The sequence below is a fragment of the Castor canadensis genome, chromosome 6, assembly GCF_047511655.1.
Source record: "Castor canadensis chromosome 6, mCasCan1.hap1v2, whole genome shotgun sequence".
Lineage (NCBI taxonomy): Eukaryota > Metazoa > Chordata > Mammalia > Rodentia > Castoridae > Castor > Castor canadensis.
In genome coordinates, this window is record NC_133391.1 from 34,206,326 (window position 1) to 34,223,238 (window position 16,913).

At 33.8% G+C, this 16,913-nt stretch overlaps 2 long non-coding RNA genes across 2 annotated transcripts; both read left to right on the forward strand.

Annotated features, from left to right (window-relative positions):
- The first annotated feature begins 1,166 nt into the window (after window positions 1–1,166).
- On the forward strand, window positions 1,167–8,691 carry LOC141424057 (uncharacterized). Its single transcript, XR_012448878.1, has 4 exons — window positions 1,167–1,280; window positions 4,953–5,111; window positions 6,416–6,646; window positions 8,628–8,691. It is a non-coding gene; the product is annotated as an uncharacterized lncRNA (long non-coding RNA).
- A 417-nt stretch (window positions 8,692–9,108) lies between these two features.
- Window positions 9,109–11,561, forward strand: LOC141424058 (uncharacterized). The gene is made up of 3 exons (XR_012448879.1): window positions 9,109–9,249; window positions 9,564–9,713; window positions 11,397–11,561. It is a non-coding gene; the product is annotated as an uncharacterized lncRNA (long non-coding RNA).
- The last annotated feature ends 5,352 nt before the right edge of the window (window positions 11,562–16,913 follow it).

A 16,913-nucleotide genomic window follows, 5' to 3' on the forward strand; every position in this document is an offset into this window, starting at 1 on the left:
TTTTGGGGGGGTTCTGAGTACTTTCATTCTATTAAAATAGGCTTTTTAACATATGCATGATATTTCAGTAAATATTTTGTTCATGAGATATTAAGTACTGATGTACTTTTTATCAATATTCAGAATTTTAGAGACATCTAACACATCCAAGGAAATTCTCAAGAACTAAAAAACCTTTTAGAATGATGGTGAGAGAGGGGGGAGGGGGAAAGATGGCCCAAACAATGTATGCAAATATGAATAAATGAATAAACAATTAAAAACTTAACAGATACCTAAATATATTTAGTTATCATAATGAAAGAATAAATATTGAAAGGATAGCTTACTGGGTTATAATATATAAACATAGGAGGAATATTATGCAGCCATTAAAAATTTAAGTTTTAGCCCTTGGTCCTTCCTATTATTGCTTATACCCTCTCTGTAACAAAATTAGAGATAAGGACAAAATAGATTCTGCATGGTAGTGAAGGGGTAAGAGGGGAAAGGGAAGGGGCAGAGGAAAGGGAGGGGGTGGGGGGAAGGGGAGAAATGACCCAAACATTGTATGCACATATGAATAAAAGAAATTTTAAAAATTCAGGTTAGAAACTCATAATATCATGCTTACACAATGTAAAACAATATATATTTACATATACAAATGAGTATATATTTATAAACATACATAATCCCAACTATGTTAATATAAATGACAAGGTAAAGGTTAAAAAAATAACTTGTAGGAAAAAGCCTACACTGTTACTCTTTTTTTCTTTGACAAGTTTGGTAATTTGTGTTATCTTTCTTAAACTTTTAAATTTTCAGTAACATACATGTGTTACATTTCTTACCATGAATAGATTAAAATGTATGTTTTAAGTAGACAGATAGTAAAAGAAAGAAATGGAAGACCAGTGAGACCATTAATCCATCATGGAAGAATGGTAAGTGAAATGGATTATCCACAAAGAGCAAGAACATCAGTTGGGAACAACAAACTTTTTGGATTTATTTCACCTTTATTAATTTCCTTTATAACAGATCATCTGAAGAAGTACCTGTGTATTAAAACTACCTAGGAAAGGAAAATGAGTAGAAAGAAAGATGAACTCTTGAGGTTTTGTTTTCTGTAGCTTTCCTTGAATATGTTTTGGTGATAATTTCCTAATTCTTAATTGACTACAGGTGTACAACTTAATAAACACACCTACCTATTCATAGACTCATCAGTTGTGAAGATTATATTTGAAAATATGGATATGGTCTACAAACAAGGACTTCCTTATTTGGGCCAGGTAAAAGAAGCAATAATTTCTTTATGTATTCATTCATTCATCTAGTTTTCATTCTTTTATTCTTTCATTCACTTATTCATCTATCCAACAGACTATTTCCTGATAAATTACAGTGTTAGAAGCTCTGTGGTAAGCATTGTTGAGTGACTTATACCATTACTTTCACAGGTCTGTCTTGGAGGGTGTCTTTGGTCATTTTGTAACTGTTAATAGTGTTTCATTTCATACTTAAAATGTCCAAGATTGGGCAATATATTATATAGTCTGCCTCAGAATTAGGAATAAAAGTAGAGAGATCCCACTATTCCTGCTAGTCTATAGTTTGTAGTCTAACACTAAAAATACACAATTTTATAATCAATGACTTATAATAGTTATGATCTGTGCTATGTCAGGTTACCATTTAACAACTCTACAAGGGATCAGCATACAGCCTCCAGGCCAAATCCAGAGGAGAGCTGCCTTTGTACAGCCAGTGATCTAGACTAACTTTTTGAGAGATTATAAAACACAACCAAAGAAGGATATGAGGCAGACATAGACCATATGTAGCCTCATAAAGCCTAAAACATTTGCCATCTGGCCCTTTACAGAAAAAGTCTGCCAAACTGTGGATTAAATAGTCACACAAAGTTTCCCTGAGAAAGAAGTATTTAGTTTGACACAAAAACACTGATTAAGAATTAGGAAAGTGGGTCCCTGGACTAGAACGGCCAGAGCAGTGGCTCTCAAATGCAGTCCTCCATCAAATCACCCAGATGGCACAAGGAAACAAATTTTGGTACCAGTCATTTTATGAGTAAATTTAAATTGACACTCAGCTTTGGTAAATAGGCAATTAGATATTGTCACGACTTCACTTAGTAACTAGTAGCTAATTAGGTACTAACAGTTTTTCTCTTACCTTTCTCTTTACACATTTGTGCTTGACATGGTTCCTTGTCCTATTATTTAATATGTAAAATTGAGGAATATTATGCCTGAAAGAAATGAACTTGTTTTCCTGAAGGTAAAGTCACTGTCTCACTGAAGAGTTCTGTGATTCCCCTCGACACTGTTACCACAGACGATTTCTTGCCTTTTTACTTGTCTCCTGTTGCTTTTCTGTGTTGTTTAAAGATTTAGTTTGTAAAAAAGTGCATTTTTTGTGGAATAATATATTTTTAGCTTTTTCTCCAAATGTAAGATATAGGGGGTTATTTATTAGTTTGTTTTTTTCAGTTGCTAAAATATCCAAATTGAATATTATAGATAAAGCAAACCTGCTCATAATTTTTTTTTTGAGGGATTGCTTTTTAAAATTTCATCTGGAACCCTACTAAATAGCTAAAATAGTATTTTTGTGAAATATACTTTAGCAAGTCAAAGAACCTCTCTTTTCTAGTATAATATGAGTTTTCTAGATTGATTCTCATCTTTATATGTATTCTGTTTCTTCTTAAGTAAATATGTTAGTTTGTATACCTAGATATTTACCATTAAATTTAGCTTTTAAAATAGCCCACGTAAAAGTATTTGCTAAGTGCACTTTTGATTAAAAAATAAATCTATCATAATTTTTTTCCTAGTTTTGTTTATTTTTCCACTAGTTTTTGGTTTTTTTAATTAGCTCCATTTTTATTTGTTTTAAATAACTTTTATTTGATCATTTAATTTTATTATACCATTTCTTCCTTCTTTTGTATTTTCTTGTTTCTTGTTATAAATACTTATGTTAAACTTTCACATTTTTAGATGTATACATTTCCAAGTATTACTTTATTTCTCACAAGTATTCTTGTTATTTTCATTTTTTTTAAATTGTGATACAGTACACATAAAAGAACCTTCTTGACCATTTCAAAGTTCAGTTAAAATAATTTTTGATTTTATCATTTTTATTTTCATTTTTCATTTTCACCTGAAGATGACTTACAGTTTTAAATTTTCTTTCCATAATGTGCTTGTGGCTTTAAATTTTTATCAGAGATAACATATATATTAAAAAATAATAATACTATGAATCAAGTGATAAAGAACAGCATGATGTGTGGGTCTCTGTCCAGCTGAAGTACCAGAAATTAAAAATGGTTCTGCCTTGACCAATGAAGTCATCAATGAGGTCACGTGACTCCATTTTTCTCAGGGTTCTTTTGATGGGCAAGCTTTATTACCCAAAGAGAAGTACTATCAGCATCTGTGTCAATTCCTATAAATTTCAAGACTTCAGAATTAAGGGCTCCAGTGGTAAAGGATTGAACATGACAAGAGGGCAAGACTGTGGGCTAGCAGAGAAATTTCTCCTAAGTGAGAGCACGCCTGGATTGGTGACATGATAATGCTTAAATATTTAGGATACATGAGACACTCATCTGCTGTAAGAAACATCAGCCAAAAGAGTGCTGCTTATCTGTTTTCCAAAATCTGTTCTCAACTCGCTACCACAAAGTCAGTCTTATTTGGCTGTGGGGACAAAGAGAAATGATAGTCCCAAGAATCACGTGACTTGCTCTGTCTGTCACTAGAAAGGGTTCAAAGGATCTTTCTGGTCTAGTTGTACTAAAATTAGAACAACTGTCTGCATGGATCACAACATCAGGATGTCATGTGTCTATGGCCTGTGGATTGCTAAAACAAGTTCATTTTGTTTTTGTTTTTCACAAGATCACTCCTTGAGAGATGAAACTGAATGGAAAAGCCATGCAGGTGGTGCAACCAAGGCATCAGTCTGCAAAAGCCAAGTAATTAGGACTGCTTGAGCCAAGAGAAAAGTGATGGGTGCCCGAAATAAAATGGGAGGCTTAAAGCAGATGTTGTCTCGCAGAAACCACTGAGCTGAGGAGAGGCTGTCTGATAGCATTTCTGGTTACCTTGGTCTTAAGTGTAGTTAAGAAGATGCTTTTAAAGTATCTAAACTGGCACAGACAATGATGCAGACATCACAACTACTACTTATATACTGCTTTCCAAAGGAACATTTTTAGGCTACTATTACCTCTAATAGTAAGGAAATGCAGAGGAGATTTCTAGCAAAAATCATGGCTTAATAGAGAGAATGTTTCAGGAGGAAAATGACAAACTTTGCACTTTAGAAAATTTGGTCTTACGGTAATATAAAGAGAGAATGGGCAAAAGTAATGCAGAGGCGTCTGGGTAGGAGATAACTCCATACATGAGGGAAAATGATAATAAATTAATATAAGGCAACAACAATAAGAATGAATATATTAGAAACAAAAATGGTGAAAAGGTAAAATTAAAAATGTTTTATTAATAATGAAAAATGGTAGGTAAAAGAAAAGAAGAAATCTAGAACACACCTAAGTTTTTGACTCAGTAACTAAATAAATGGTTAGGCTATTCATTGAAGAGGAAAAAGGAAGAGAAAGTTGGATTAAATTTAAAAAGTCACTACATTTCAAGGGATTCTCGAGTATTTTTATTATAAAATATTTTATGCAATAGTTATATATAATTTGAATGTCCAAAGATCTTTGCAGGTAGAAGAAATAGAGTTCAGGGTTACCAGTTTGCTGATGGCATGTGTCACACACTTAGGGGGAATGTTTGAAACCACACAGGAAACACACACCAGAAGAGAGGAGCATCCTCGGCAGAGCTCGGCAAGTTCCACCAAAATGAATTCCAAATTTACTCAATGCTTCAGAAAAATGCTTTCTTCCTTTTGTACAGATTAAGTTGCTCAATCTTGATGACTCTCCCATCTCAAATGAAGTTCTTCACTTGTACCTGAAGGACCAACTTATGGGCAATTACACCACAGACATAAATGGCACTGCTCAATTTTCCTTGGACACATCTAAGATCACATACCCCAATATCACTTTGAAAGTAAGTTATCTAAGTACAGGGTGAAAGCCCATGTTGGCTAGGCTAACGTTTAGATCTGTGCTAAATTAAATTTGTAGAATAGAAATGAAAATATACATATTGGTGTGAATCCAGAGTGATGAAAATTGGTTAAATATTAAAAAATAGAAACTTGTTTTACAAATCCTGGAAAAAGACAGAAGGATATCTTACACATTGATGTGTACAGAGGAGAATTAGTTGAAAGTGAGCAATTGCCAATTGCATTTCTATAGAAAGAAATATTTGGGAAACCTCATAATTGATTACATGAAGTGATGTAAAGAGTCTCTCTGGATACACACTCACAAAAAGAGAAACCAATTATCTATAATTATTAAAGGTCAGATAACTCTACCTTTAGGGGAGTTGGTAATACTGCAGTTTGAACTCAGGGATTCACATTGTTACATAGGTGCTCTACCATTTGAACCATACCCCTAGCCCTTTTAAAATTCTTATCATCTTTCAAATATGGTCTCACATGTTTGCCTAGGGCCAGCATCAGATTACAACCCTCCTACCTTAATCTCATGTAACTGTTACCACACCCAGTTTAATTGTTGAGATGGGGGTCTATTTATTTTTTATCCTGGGTTGGCCTTAAACTGAGCTCCTCCTGATCTCTACCTCCTGAGTAGCAGGGATTATCACCACACCCAGCTTCCTATATATCTTGGAAGGGCCTCCTTAGTATTGATAATGGTAAATGACCATGGTTAGTATAACTTTCTTGCTCTGTTTCACACAGGTCATGTGAACATAGTCCTTATCTACTTCATCATTCCAACCACCTTTCTTTGATAGACACATATTTCCTATTTTCACTTAGTCATAGCTGGGATCTGATTATAGTTCTGACAATTACCAGATATGTATTTAATTTGAAAACCATTTGACCTCTATTCTATTTCTATTTTTTTTATTTTTCAACCAAATTCTATGCTATATTCTTAATATCAAAGTCAATATCTTTATTCACAGGTTTTCATAGTGAGTAAAATATACATACTAGTAAAATATAACTATAGTTCAGAGCATAGTAAAACACTTAGTGTGATATCACTGAACTAGGACTTGTGCAGACAATAAATTTTACAAACCATGGAGTGGTCATAGAATATAACTAGAAAGTGGTGTGGGGGACTAGGTGAGACTTAACAGAGAACACTCTGGACATTGTCCTATAAAAGTAGAGCACCATGATGCTAAAGCAAATATCAATAGCTTTCCACTTAGCCTTTCTCTTTATCCTAAAATAACTGCTAATTTGATTATCTGTCCAGGCCATCTATAAGAATAATGAAGAATGCCATGGTCATGGCTGGGTGCTGCCTCAGTACCCCCAGCCAGAGTACTTAGTACACCGGTTTTACTCCAGAACAAGTAGCTTCCTAAAGATTGTACCAGAAGTGGAGGAACTAAGATGCAACCAACAGAAGCAGGTGACAGTGCACTACCTTCTCAATGTGGACGACCTTGAGGACAAAACCTTCACAGCAAGCTTTAATTACCTGGTATGCACTGAAAATATTCTTCCACACCTAAATGTCATGAAAAAGCTCAATGTAAACATAGAAGGTAAAACTTATGTAACTGAAGCTTCCATTTTTATAATTAAAAAAAGGGTAACAAGACAGGTCATGTGACCATAGTCCTTATCTACTTCATCATTCCAACCATCTTTCTTTGATAGACACATATTTTCTGTTTTCACTTAGTCATAGCTGGGATCTGATTATAGTTCCGACAATTACCAGATATGTATTTAATTTGAAAACCATTTGACCTCTAGGAAACTTTCATAGTTTAAAGATTATGTCTAATCATTGTTATTAAAAGAATTAAATGCAATAACAGATGCAAAGCTACTTGTCTGGTGCCTGTCACATGAAAGATATAAAATATTAGTTTTCTTATAAAAGATTATTAGTTTACATTGCCTAAATAGATCCATGGTCCTTCATTAAGATGGACAAAAGTGATAAAATTAATGAAATTGGTTAATTCAGGAAAATTACATTTGTTAAGTTATTTTCATATTCTAAAGACTATATTAAGAATTGTGAAATTGGAAGAAACAGAAAAAGTGTAACTAGAGGCAAAACAAATTACAATGTAGTGAATGAAATATGTATGATTGAAATGAAATGTGGGATTAAATAGGAGTTTTCCTGAATGATAGAAGCAATGGAAAACACATTTAGGTTTGTTTGAGAAAATAATATATGATAACCAAAGAAGTCTGCAGTGAACTGCTGTGAGAATTACAAGTGTTTGAGTATACCTATAGGAAGTGTAAAAGCAGTGTGACATGGCTCCTCCCATTTCTCAAACTTAGAATTCTAGAATAACCTGTTGATACTTTTAAAACCATACTTATTAAATCCAATTCCCACCTTTTTCTTTGTATTTCTACTCATACTTTTCCTTTCCTTCATCATGTCCACAAACATTAAATATTTCATATTGGTGAGGTCTGGGCATCAAGCTCTCAGAAACAGATGCCAGTCATAACTCCATTGCAGCCCTTAGCTGAGCCAACATGGATATTTACATTTGAGGAGGAGGGTGCTGACTGTGGAAGAGAGGTCCTAGGGAGGAAGGAGAGGACTCTGCTGAGCTCAGTGAGGTGACTCTTCACCAACAAGTACAGAAATTCTTCAACATTTCAACAATGCTCCCATACTGGTGTGTGAGGAATATCAAACATCCTTGGGATGAGGAGCTGAACCTTTTGTCTGGTCTTTGTAAAAACAGCTGCTTTCTCCTCCTCCTTCTTCCCTCTTGGCACACCCCTGTTCATCTTAGTACCCAAAAGCTCCCACCCCACAGCTGAGTCACTGTGTAAGCCTGTGGAGTGAGTTGGTTTGTCATGAGTTTCCCTTTTGAAATAGCTTAAATTCTACCCTTCTTTTCTCTGATAGGGCCTTTAGAATGACCTCCACCAATTTCGAGTTTAAATGTGATTAGTAATATAATTAGAATTCATCTTTTCCCTTCCTTCCTTCTTTCCTTCCTCCCTTCCTTCCTTCTTTCCTCCCTTTCCTCCCTCCTTCTTCCCTTCACTCCCTTTCTTTCCTTTCCTTCACAAATTTGGAAGTCTATAGGTTTTTTTTTCCAGAAGCAATTAGGATTATTTCAATCCCCTAACTGAAATATGTTCAATAGCACCACACACACACACACACACACATGCTTCTTTGTAACTTTGCTTCATTAATGTAAATAAATTTCAGTGTAGTTCTGTATTTACAAATATGAATGAAAAGTTTTTCACCTTGTCACAAGGGACTGGTACACAATGTGAAACAGTAATTCCTTGAATATGTTAGTTAATAGGGTTATGTGCTCCTTTGCCTGGATCCTGAGTTTACTGGTAAACATATTTAATTGTATTGCTCAGACCATAAAAACTGATAAATTATTCAAGTGTGTGAATAAGTTAAGTTTAGTTTCTATTGCATAAAATTTACTATAATATTTTCATTCTCCTAGGTGATTGCAAAAGGTGTAATCATTCTTCATGGGCAACAGAAAGTTGAGATCAATGATAATGGTGAGGCCTCCAATTTTGAGAATTTTATAAAAATAAAAAGAATTAATTGGGATATATTTTACATTTTTCTTTAAAAGTCACAGCCTTTGCACTTTAGTAATATTCACTATCTTCAAATCACCTTTGGAGAATATGCAAAGACATATAAAGACATATAAATAGGTATAATGCTAAACAAAAAAAAAGTTGTTCACATGTAGTGTTAATTACATTTTAAACACTGTTACAAAGGAGAGAGGCGTTAGTCCCTTTCTCCTCCAAGAAACACATTAAGTATTTTAACTTTGTTGGGTTGGGGCAGTCTTATACTTTGGCAGTGAGTGCAATGGCTAGCAATCCATGGAGGGTTTCTACAAGATGACAACTAGCTATTTTACCAAGGCACTTTTCCAGCTTGATCTCTCCTTCTCTCCAGCTGTGAAAGGCACACTTTCCATTCCTATGGAGGTGAGCAGCGCGCTGGCTCCCTCTGCAGTGTTGCTGGTCTACACCTTGCATCCTGAAGGAGAAGTGATCGCTGATACCATCCGATTCCATGTTGAGAAATGCTTCAAAAATGAGGTGAGGGGAAAAGAAGGAGAGAAAGATTCCTTTTCAGATTTGTTCAATTTATTGAAAAACTAAAGGGAATTTAGAAATGTGTTGGGCTTACACCTTTTTTCTGAGTTGTAAAACGGGGAAATAAAAGAAAGCCAGAATGATAAAATTAATATGAGGGTTATAGCATTCACTTTGGATGTTGTTCCTGCCCTTTTAAGTTGTGGATGTCATTAGGAGAGTAAGTCATAGAGAACCTTTTATTAAGAATAATGTAAAAGATGGTTCTTCCACAGGGTTTGCAAGCTCTTTGCTCTTTTGTTTATTTTCATTTCCAGGTCAGCTTAAATTTTTCTAAGGAAAAAAGTTCACCAGGATCCAATGTCAGTCTTCAAGTCTCAGCTGCCCCAAGCTCTCTGTGTGCTCTGTGGGCTTTAGACAAAAGCGTGTTGCTGCTAAGGACGTATGGTCAGCTGTCAGCGCAAAGTGTGAGTGATTAAAGCTGATACTTTTTACCTCTGACTATAACAGTCTTTATCTCTAAATAAAAATGGAAAACTGCAAATAAACTAGGGAATTAAGAGATTGGCCAGACAATAGGGGAAGGGGACCAGGAACTAGAGAAAAGGTTAGATCAAAAAGAATTAACCTAGAAGGTAACACACATGCACAGGAAATTAATGTGAGTCAACTCCCTGTATAGCTATCCTTATCTCAACCAGCAAAACCCCTTGTTCCTTCCTATTGTTGCTTATACTCTCTCTTCAACAAATTAGAGATAAGGGCAAAATAGTTTCTGCTGGGTATTGAGGGGGTGGGGAGGAGAGGGAGGGGACAGAGTGGGTGGTAAGGGAGGGGGTGGGGGCAGGGGGAGAAATGACCCAAACATTGTATGCACATATGAAAAAAAAAAAAGAACAAACAGCAAAAAATGTTGGAAACGATGCAGGGAAAATGGACCCTTATACACTTTTTGGCAAGTTAGGAATAAACGTGTAACAATAGTAGAATTTAGAAACAGTAGCTGGACTATTATTGAAGGAATAACAATATGACCATCTATCACTCACAAATATTTATAAAGAACAGGAGGGGAAATGGAATGATGAAAAATTGGTAAACAAAATAATCTGCCAAGCCATTAACATGGGTGTCCCAGGTTACAGAACGTATGAGAGTTCTATGCATTTACGATTGCCTCAAAAGATAAAAAACAGCTTCAGTAAATTCATTTGTGAAAAGTTAACACAAAGAAAGGCCTCACAATACATGCACATATCTAGAAATTATACTTCAAATTTCTCCAGGAGTTACACAGACAACAACACGACACGTGCCACTGAATTGGATTGGTTTTTCAGGTGGTGAAGGAACAGGAATCTAAGTAACATGCTTGTACAATTCCCCATCCCAATGCCCAACTCTAAAATGAAGACTCATCATTAGGCTAGGACATGAACTGTACTGAACCAGGCATATGAGGATTTGTGAACATAAGAGGTAGAAGGCAGACATTTCACTGTATATCTTTTTATATGTTTTCATTTTTTAACTAGGTGAACACAATAGTTACTCAAATTTATAAATAAAAATAAACATGCATTCTATGAGCCATTTAAAAAAAAAGAGATTGGCCAGAGTCTTGGAAATAAAAAAATTTTTAGATTAGAAATCACATCAAAGGACACTGCTTACTGATCATATACAAGTTTTCTTTTGATAAAATTGAACTTTTGAATAAATTTTGAATTTCATTTTTACCCTTTTATAATACATGTTTGCTTAATTTCTATTTGACACCTGCTCTACTGAATATTCTGATACATATTATTTAATTTTATTCTCATACTAGTCACTTAGAATTAATGTAATAGCCCCATTTTCACTGTGGATAATCTTAGATTCAAGGAGATTTAGTAAATTAATCAAGGTCACTGGGTAATTATGATAAGTCAGTTCAGTTTGGAAGGTTTTAAAACCTAATTGAATCCCATCTATCTTTGTTGGTTTCAAGATGAGAAAGCCAGAAGTTTTTAACTGATTAAATAATATTTCAGACTTTACAGCTCTGAGATTCTTTCCTAGTCACTATTTATTTATATACTGCTTGTGGGAAAGAGAGTGAGCTGCTTCCTATGGAAATATATAGTTAATTTTCTTTTATAATTTAGGTATATAGTCAGCTATATTACAAGGAACTATATGGATATTATTTTGAAAGACTTAACTTAGAAGATGGCCCTAAAGAGCCATGTCTCAAACGTGAACAAATCTTTTACAAAGGAATTTATTACACACCTCTCCAGGCTGACTTTGGAATAGATGTTTACCAGCTTGTAAAGGTAAGAAAACTATGGATTAAAATGGTGAGTATGTGTGATAATATAAAAATACATTGCAATGAAAATAATAAATATTTACTTTGTGAGTTTTTAATCTAAAAATTCTTAAAGCGCCAATTTATAATTAGTGTTGGTATCTCAGAGAATATCATGTAAGAGAAAAAACTAATATTGTTAGAAATTTACAATATTTTACAAGTAAAAAATTACATAATTATAATGATAGTGTAATGAACAAATAATGTTATACTATTAGCAAAAGAACTAATACCTAAGAAAAAAGTTTTACTGACACAATCTTGGACCAATTATGTGTATATACTAAATATCTAATATAATACCCAAACCTGCTGCTCCTGAATCTATCCCCAAATTTAAATTCTTCTATATTAAAGTACACACATTTTAAAGTGCCTACAAGTGAGATATCATCCAAATTTAAAGTAGTGAAAATATAGTGCAGCATGATAGGAGCTGGAATTGTTATCCTTTCTAATGTAACAGTTTTCAGCAGTATCTATTAATCAGGAAAGCAGGTCAAAACTCACCAAGTCAAAGAAACTAAAAAATTGAAAACATCTAGGTTAGAAAAAGGTTGTGAAGTGTCTGTAAATATGTAACCATTGGAATTCAGGAAATAAGTAAGAGTAAGAAATTAAAAGTTTACATAGAACAAAAAAAATACTGTTTCAAAGTGCTAATCTATACTGTTCTGTCACCCAAAACTAATTTTATCTCAAAAGACAATAGGATTAAAGGTTTTTACCAACTCTCATCTCCGGAAACCAGTGCTGTGCCAGGATTCAAATCATCCTGATAATGATGTTTCATATGAGACAGGTGAGCTGTGGTGTAATGTGAATGGCTGGCAACAGCTTATAATCTTCTACCCTGCTTGGGGGAAAGGAGAATTTTCATTTCAAGTTCATTCAATGTGCCTATCATATCAAATGTTAGCAATAGAGTAAGAATAAGGCAAGCAATTCTTTATACTAAGGAAGTTTACACTGAATTTGTGATGCTGACCATATGTAAATGGCATAAAATCAGATGGTTGTAAGTGCTCTGAGAGTTGATGATTACTGAATGGGCGCTATGTACCAAACATGTGCTAAGCATTTCATATATGTCAGCCAATTCATCACAGATTGTAGATCAGAAACTTTGTCCAATTTACCAATGAGGGGAGTGAAGCATAAAGAGGTTAAATAACTTGGCCAATGCAACGAACAATAAATGACAGGGATGGGATTCTAACACAGGCATTCCAGTCTCAACTGAGTGTTACTGTACATTACATTGCACTATCTGTCAAAGGAACTACTGGAAATAAAATTATGTAAAAGCAGAACATGAGAATGCTGTTTTAAATAGGACAGCTGAGAAAATCTCTTTGAAGAGGTAACCTTTGATCAGAAACTGGAATGATGGTAAGCACCCTACAAAGAAATGTCTGGAAAAATGTAAAAATAGGCAAAAGTAGGAAGATGTGACATAAAATAAGGGGAACCAAAAGTATAAAAAACTACATGAAAAAACATTTAGCTTCACTAGTCATCAGAAAAAAATTAAAAGAACAAGAAACCAGTTAGCATGCATGCTAATAGCAGAAAGAAAGAAAAGACAAATAGTGACTATTCAAATGAAGCAAAATGATAGTACACCACACATCATTATAGGGAACATAAAGTGGTACAGCCCTTATGTGGGATCTGATAGTACTTAATACTATGTTTGGTTGCTTCTAACACAGCAACCAAACATATGGCATATGCACCAAGGCATTTTGACCCAAGTCCATAATAGGATATTCATGTTTTGGGATATCTAACACATTGTTACTTGTGCTAGCATGAAATGGAAGAAACCCAAGTGACCATTACTAACAAGATGAATTAAAATCATGTAATAAATACATACTATGTGGTGAATATATTTATACACATGGGTAAATCTTAAGAACAAATTTTAACTAGAAAGAGTGAAGCATGGTAATATCTAAATTATAACGTCATTCGCATGTGTATAAAATAAACTAAGGAAAATTACAAGTTTGTCAAGTATATATGAATACATATGATACATTCAAAATAATGACAGTGCCATTGAACGGCAGGAAGGAGTGCTTCAGAAGGAAGAGAGAGATAATATTTAAATATATATTATACTGCTTATCATTACATTTTATGTTTGTTTACTTACAAATATAAATATGGGCTATAATTAGCAAAAACATAATCAGTGCAAATTATGATCTATATACAGGTTATTCCTAAAACAAATAACATATACATCTAGTTAGCACTGACTTGTAGTAGTCCTGAAAAGGAACCTCACCTAATCCAAGGGGCCAACAGGAAATGTTAAAGCCAAACAACCCCAAAATTCTGGTTAGAATTGGGACCAGAAATATATTATGATTCCTTCTATACAAGAATGGAGGTTGGAATCATGGAGTCAGCCTGGATGTAGCTGCAGTCCTACAGCCAAATCTTGGAATAAAGAATCATAAGACTGCCAACCAAAGATGCTGTTGCAATTTAAAATGGGTTAATAAAATCTCCCATTGAATATATCCTCTCAAGCAGGAATGTTAAACCCATTGGTAATATTTATACATTGAAAGACTATTTCAATTCCCCTTTCAATTGAAAGGGGAATTACAAAACAGTGATCCAAAGAAGTTACATTGGAAGATGAATGGAAAACTGAGTTATAAGAAAAGATATTAAAATGAATATTATATTTTAAGATACTCAAAGATAAAAAGTGATAATTGGTGACAAAGATTAAAGGCAACTTTGATTTTATTTTTGGTCTTTTGTTATTTTATAGGATAGAGTATTTGCAAATTACTAGTGTGGTGTCTTTTAAGTGCAATATGATGAAATATCAATGATAGGTTATTGCAGGGATAAATAATTAATATTCTTCTGACTTTTTAGTAAGCATATGTAAAATACTCACAGATTATTCACCAAACATAGGACAATATTTACAACTGGCATTGTAAATCTTTGTCAAAGATTGAATGAGTTAATATATATTAAAAGTACTTTTTGTAGTGAAAATGATTGCAAAGTTTATTTTGAGAGGAGTACACTTTCAATAGACTGAAAGCAGGTGTCTGTAGAATGAGAATGGGAATGACATGTTAAAAGTACTGTAAATACTGACTGAGACATAGCAATAACTCAATAAATGATTATCATTGTTATTAAATATTGTCCTCAAGACATAATGTGCAAAAGAAACTAAATTTGACCTTTTGTATATAAAATCACTAATTACTTCTTGCCTTCCTTCAGATACACTTTAAATTTATTTTTAGAGTTTCATTTCCTTTTTAATTTACAAATAATTGTGCAGATTTATGGATCTAGTGTGATATTTCAGTACGTATATAAATTGAAGAATGATCAAATCTGTAAAACTAGCAGGCCTGTCCCCTCAAATGTGTAGAGTTTCTTTGTGGTGAAACCATTAAACACATTCATATGTAGTTATTTCTCAAAAATAGATTATGCTTATGATAAAAAATTTGGATACTACAGTGAAACTGTGAGAGAATCGTTTCCTGAAACTTGGATATGGAATCTTATCACAACTGAGTGAGTTTTTTTTTATTACTGTTGTTGTTTTTCTTTTTACCTGAGTATGAGGCACTATTCATAATATTTATCAGTTTCTCAATATAAGGGCACCCCAAAGACCAAAAATTAGGGATATTTCAAAAATTCTATAGAGCCTCTGGTAGCTTTCTGTAAAATTCTCTTTCTTCCTTTCTCTTTCTCCTTTTTTGTCCATTTTTTTCCTTTTTTTATGTTTTTTGGGGGGTTCCTTTATTATTGTGCTGTGTGTGGGTACACTGTGGCATTTCCAAAGGTTCTTACAATATATCAACTATATCATACTTGTATTCACCCCCTCCACTGTTCTCTTTTATTCCCCCTTCCCTGATTCATGGAATAGTTGCAACAGGTATCATTATTGCATTTACATTACATACATGTGTACACAGTTTGTGCACCCTATTCATCCTCCTAACCGCTTTCCCCTCCACCTCCACTTCCCACTGGTGCCAACCCCCCATCTCCCAGGCAGGACCTGTTCTGTCCACCTGTTCTCCAATTTTTCAGAAGAGAAAAGATAAAAAGAAAAATGTGACATTTTTGTTTGTTTGAGATAAAGGTAGCTATACAGGGAGTTTCCTTGTGGTATTTCCATGTATACACGTGTTATACCCCCAATTGGTTTATCTCCTCTAATTCTTACTCTGTTATTTTTTAAGAATTTGATTTTGTTGGAAGAGAAATTCAATGGGAGACAATGAAACACTCTGAAATTTTGGTTTTTGTTGTATGATATGTTGAACCTAACATTTATGAAGTAGAGATGGATGTGAGAGAGAAAAGGAGGAAGGGGAAAACAATGTGATTGAAACAAGAAGGGCAAAAGAAAGGAAGAAATAGTGAATAAGAAGGAAGGGAGGGAAGGAGTTGAGGAAAATGAGTTTCTAAATAGGCAATAAAACATTTCAAGGCTACGTGTAACATCCTAAACTTGAAAACTATGTATTGAGTTCATGTTTATTACTTATCAGAAAAGCTGTATAAATGTGCTATAAGTAACTTTGTGTTCATTAAAAGTCAACTGGTCACTAATTTATGTATCTTGATTGAATTAATGAGTTACTAATTCACCTATCCTACTTACTAATTTCTAAATGCTTTTGTGCTTAGCACTGTTCACAGTATCTACAGATAACAAGAAAGAAATACACAGAGACAGAAATGTCTTTCCAAGTATTTTAAAAGGAAGTGAGAGATAGGTGTATGTAAAGTTATTTGAATAGTTTGTAACTTGGGACTATAAGAAAAATATCCATAAAATATAAAGTATATCTAAGAAGATGAAATTTCAAAATAAGAAACAAAGATAACTCAAAGATAAAGAGAAGTTGATGCCCTGAACAAAAAAATTGATTCTGAGCTTCTTTATAGATAACAATATAACATGAAGCTAAGGAAGGAGACTGTGATAAGAAACAGAGGAGAGAGAGAGAGAGGAGAGAGAGAGAGAGAGATTGAGAATCTGCTTACTATTATTTAGTAATGTTGACCTGTCAATGGAAAACCTATTAAGCTTTGAGTGACTGGAGTGATCTAATTATATATTAGAAGGCAAAAGACAACTCCTCTCTTAGATGTTACCTGAAACTCCTTTTTTCAGTTCCACAGGAGTAGCCAACCTTAGTCTTACTGTCCCTGATACAATCACACAATGGAAGGCCAGTGGATTCTGCATGAATGACAAAGTTGGATTTGGCATCTCCCCCACCATTTC